We start from the raw sequence: 6,000 nt of genomic DNA on the forward strand, positions 1-6,000 counted from the left end.
ATAGATATCTACATAAAATAATCCAGACAAGATAGAGAAGTCTCGGACACAATGCGCAAATGCAGAACTCGCTCCTACGGTCACCTACGACGGGTGGACGACTCTCGATGTACAACGCATTTTGAACAATTTTGGCTCAAGGAAGACCTCGGATGAATGGGCCTGCGATCAGAAAACGCACACAAAAGAGATCTTTTCAGAAAAACATCGTGACTTTCTGGAAGTTCTAAGATGAAAAATGGACAGTTGGTGCAAAGTGGTCGGAGGGACGCCGAAACGACTCGGCGAGCTAGTAAAAACCTACTGTACCATAAAAAATTGAATGGACACAAGAATGTATAATGAAACACCGTGGTTCTTAGTTGGCCTATTAGCGAATAATAATAATAATAATAATAATAATAATAATAATAATAATAATAATAATAATAATAATAATAATAATAATAATAATGGGATGTGGCCTCCGAACAGGCCTGGCTCAGGTCTTTCGAGTTGACGCCGTGTAGGCAACCTGCGCGTCTATGAGGCTAGGGCCCTTCCTATGATTTCTAACGATGAAGAAGGTACACATACCCACTCCCCGAGCCATCAAATTAAAACCAATGAAGGTTGAAATTTCCGACCCGGCCGGGAGTCGAACCTGAGACTCTCTGGACCAATGTCCAGTTCGCTAACCATTTAGCCATGGAGCCGGAAATAATAATAATAATAATAATAATAATAATAATAATAATAATAATAATAATAATAATAATAATAATAATAATAAGGCCCGTTCGACTGCTTTTGATTTTGAGACGTGGCCGATGTTCTATCGAATGAGCAATGGTGGCCTTAGCATCTCTGCTCTGTTGTGCAGAATCTTAGCTACAGGTCTGCCACTAACGTAAAGACAGGTGTTGAGTGCATTAATTGCCCACTGTGGGATAATTGAATATTTGTAATATACTTCAATTTGTATTTTCTACCGTTAAGGCGTATCTGTTGGATGTAGGACTTGCTAAAGATGTCACCATTGCGCTTGCAAAAACTGCTATGTGAAATATTTCACTTCAGATTTTTTTTACAAGTTGGTTTTACGTCACACCGACACAGATATGCCTTATGGCGACGATGGGACAGGAAAGGGCTGGAGTGGGAAGGAATCAGCCGTGGCTTTATTTATGGTACAGCCCCAGCATTTGCCTGGTGTGAAAATGGGAAACCACGGAAACCACGGAAACCATCTTCAGGGATATCGACAGTGGGGTTCGAATCCACTATCTGTCGAATACTGGATACTGGCCGCACTTAAGCGACTGCAGCTATGGAGCTCGGTTTTCACCTCAGAACTTCGGAAATATTCTGCCATCTAAGGTTGAATATTGTACGAGGTGTGACACAGAATCCTCGCTCTTGATAACCTATGTGCTGCGGGACAGTATTCCTCCCACAACATTAATTATCAAAATAATAGCCGTCTTTCCAGACGCAACAACGATATGTTACGTACATATAAGTTATTTAATTCTAAATGTTGTCGATACCTTCGACGGGACGATAGACTCTGTGTTCATAACTACGTTCCCAGTTGCTGTACTACACCTAAAAGGAGCCCCTTGGCAGCGTTGGAACTCATGACCTTCTGCAACTTGATATATTGTACCGGATATCAGCGAATCGCCGAAGTTGTCCGTATTTCTCACGTTTCTGGCAAGCAACAATCTCAGGATGTCAGTTCATTGTCCTGTCGATTCACAGGACGTAACTACGGGCAACGATGAGGCAAGAATTTTCAATTATCCACCTTGCAGTAAACTTCAATACTTGCCATATTTTTTTGTTTCGGATGACAATCTTGTATGACCTGTAATATTCAGTGGTTCCCTATTTTTTCAGTTTACGTCCCCTTTGTAACCTCAGCAAATTCCATCCTCCCCACACGGTTATTACACTTATCTCAGAAACTTATATTTGAATAATGCAGAATGAATAAGAGGATTTAAAAATTCATAAAATTTCAGTAATTACTCTTAACAAAATGTAGCCTATGATCGTGACTGTTACATGAATATAAATTGAAATGCACTACGGTATATAAACATAACCACACGACGACAAAGTGTCAGTTTTAATTGCCGTAAACTGGGGTTACTTTGTGACAGTTTTGATGATTTCTTCAATATAATCGGAATAATATAATTATGGATTAAGGTTTTTCTATATTACCGTATGCGTCCATCCTTTATTTATGTTTTGCAACAATTTTTAGACGCATATTTGCATTTAATCACCCAATATTTTAAGAACAACTTGTCACAATGTTGCCCCGTTAGGTGGGGTTACTTTGTGACGCGATCTTTTTACTATTACATTTCCACGTTTGGTGCAGGTGTCACAAAGTTACTTATTTATTTATTTATTTATTTGATAATACGAAGGTACACAGGCTAAGCCCAATTACGTTCCTTCATGACATATAGACTTTAAATTGTAAATACATCAAACAAAAATAATAACAATAGTAAAAATAATAGAAAGAAGTACAGCAGAAAACTAATAAGCAGGACACATTTTAAAATTATTACTACAATTGAAAAACATAATAATATAGGCTATACATCAGCCATAGAAAATTACTAAACAAGTTGAAAAAGAACACAAACAAAAACTTACGAGTACCTAGCATTTCAGCAAAAAGGAATTTAATAATGATTTAGTAAAAAATGGCCTTTATTTGCTTATTGAACAACCTAGCGCCAGCAAATAAATCAACTTGTGCACTAATTGAATTATAAACTGACATTGTTTTGACTAGTGGTGAATTAGAGTGATGAACGCTTCTAGATCTTGGGATGTGAAATAATACTTGCTGTCGTGATGTTACTTGTGGTACATGAAATGGAATGAAGGTAAGTAATTCTTGACAGTCAATGTTTCCATTCAAAATTTTCCTCAATACATGTAACGAAATTAATGTTCTCCTGTTTTTCAAAGACGTGAAATTGAATAAACTTCTTAAATAGTGGGTTGAAATGTCAAATGGACAAAATACATTGAAAGTTTTATAATACAAATATCTTAGGAATTTATTTTGTACAATCTCAATGTGACGTGTTTGGTCCTTATAAAGGGGGTCCCAGATTACCGACGAATATTCTAACTTGCTTCGTACTAAACTTGTATACAACTTAATAATAACTTCAGATTGAGTAAATAATTTGGAATTTCTAATAATAAAACCAAGCATCTTGTTAGACTGACCTATTACTTTTGCAATATGGCTATTAAAATTTAACTTGCTGTCGAAAGTAATTCCTAGATCATTAATAGACGTTACAATTTCAAGTGATGTTTCACCAATATAATATGTCGGATTTATATATTCCTTTTTCCTGGTAAATACTAGAACTTTACATTTCTTAACATTTAGGAATAATTTGTTGCTATCACACCATAATATAATATTATTAATATCCTGTTGCAAATCATTCACGTCACTGCATTTATATATGGTCTTATATAACTTAACGTCGTCAGCAAATAACAAACAATCAGAGGAACGATTCATTCCAGGCAAATCATTAACCATAATGAGAAATAGGAGAGGACCAAGATTGGAACCTTGTGGCACGCCTGAAGAACTTACAAAATTATGTGAAATTTCACTTTTAAAATAAACAGATTGCTGCCTATATTTTAAATAGGAACTTAATAGTTGAAGTAATGATTTAGAAACTCCAAACTGATGCAGCTTTATCAAAAGAATTTTGTGGTCCACCTTATCAAAGGCCTTTTCTAGATCCATGTATATTACATCGGTTCTTCTATTTGTGTCTAATGCATTGTAAATCTTTTGAGTAAAACCCAGCAAATTAGTAATGACAGATCTGCCGGTCATAAAGCCATGCTGACATTCTGATAGCTCTACTTTAATATGGTCGTAAATCCTAGAGTACAGTATGTGCTCATATATCTTCGCTATAGCATTAATTACTGAAACAGGGCGATAGTTTGCTATCATCTCTGAGTTCCCTCCCTTTAGGATTGGAGTGATTTTTGCCATTTTCCACTTTTCCGGGAAGCAGGATGTCTTTAAAGAAAGATTGAACAAGAAGGTTAATTGAGCAACCAGTATGTCAGCACAGCCCTTGATTATGTATGGTGGAATGCCATCAGGTCCACTAGATTTCTTAGGTTTTAACTTTTTATTAATGACTGTTCTTACTTCATCTACCAGTATATGAGTGATGTTCAATTTATCAACCCTGGGAAGAACAAAAACTTCATTCAAAGAAAGATGTTCCACATTATAAGTAAAATCCGTGTTCACATACACCGATGAAAAATACTCAGCAAACCCGTTTGCAATGTTTCCAGGTGTATAACAATTTTCATTCAGTAGAAATGTGTTGTCACATGAACGTGATTCCCGCTTACTTTTGACATATGTCCAAAACTGACTAATATTATTCTTAACTCCATTTTCTAAATTATGAATATAAACAGCATAAGCCACATGTAATTTCATTTTCAATTCCGACCGAATCTGTCTAAATCTCGTATCGTAATATTTCGAAAATCTACTTTTTATAGCACATTTCTTCTTTATTTTTATGGACTGAATAATATCACGCGTGAACCAAACTGGATATTTGGATTTTCGAATTACTTTCTGCTTTGGAACGCAGTTTTCGAAACATTTGTACAGCGATGCATAAAAGAAATCAACAGCAAGATCAATATTTTCGAAAGAATACAATAAGCTCCAGTCGAAGTCTCGTATGTTACAATACAGCCGCAAAAAATCAGCCTTTTTAAAGTTGTAATATTCGCGATTAATTATCGGAGGCAATGGAACTTTTTTAACGGGCGGTAAAACTAAACAAAGTGCAGGGTGATGTAAGTCTTCAGATACTAATGTGAATTCGTCATGCTTCAGTTCAACTTGAATATTACATAATACTAAATCTAATGTCCTGAAATTACAATTTTGAATATTGTTACGTGATGTTAATCCAAGATATGAGATGAACTGAAATAGACGACGACTGGTCATTGATCCTTCATTAAAGTTATAACTGGCATTAACAACTTCAGGTATGTTGAAATCACCGACAATAAGGCAGTCAGATGTTATAAGACCCTCTATGTTTTCAACATAATTGAAGTATCCTTCATATACAGACAGTTTAGAAGAGGGAGTAATGTACACAGCATTTACGAATAACGAGTATGACCCTGAATGTAAAGAGTTATTGACTCGCACCGTTGATCATTATATTTAGAACAAAGTTTGGATTTGTACTCCTTTTTGACAGCTACTAAAACTCCACCACCTCTAGTCTTCCCAGATAAAAACAGATCCCTGTCATTTCTGAACACTACATAGCGATCATCGCAGAACTCACTATCCATGATATCCTGACCCAAAAAACTTTCTGTCAGTACAATTACATCATAATCACTACATATAAGATTTTTAAGAAATACAGCAGTTTTTGTTCTTAGGCCACGAACATTTTGATAATAAATTGTTAATTCATTCTCAGGCATCATCAAATATTAGTAGAAAATAATAAATATTAGAAAATAGAAGCAAATATTTACACACAAATAATTAAATAATTTCAAAGAAAAAATAAATAAATGTATAAGGAAATGCATGGAGATTAGAGCTTACTGAGGTCCTCATTATTACTGATGACATGTATAGGACTACCGTCTACCTTCCTAATCATGATCTTTCCACTTCTACTAACCCAGAGGTATTTATAGTCCTTTTCACGTTGCAACTGCTTTGCCTTTGCAAATAAAACTCTTCTAGCTGGGGCAAGTGATTGATTAATATAGATTGGGTTGGGAGTTGACATGCCGAGCTGAGTTGTGGATAAGGTTCGCTTGACCTTGCGCCTGGCGAGTAATTGCTCTTTATGGGTCCTTCTAACAAATTTAACTATAATTCCAGAAGTTGGACGATTAGAGACCTTTTTTAATCGATGACAAGCATCAATCATG

This window comes from Anabrus simplex, chromosome 4, assembly GCF_040414725.1.
Source record: "Anabrus simplex isolate iqAnaSimp1 chromosome 4, ASM4041472v1, whole genome shotgun sequence".
Classification (NCBI taxonomy): Eukaryota; Metazoa; Arthropoda; class Insecta; order Orthoptera; family Tettigoniidae; genus Anabrus; species Anabrus simplex.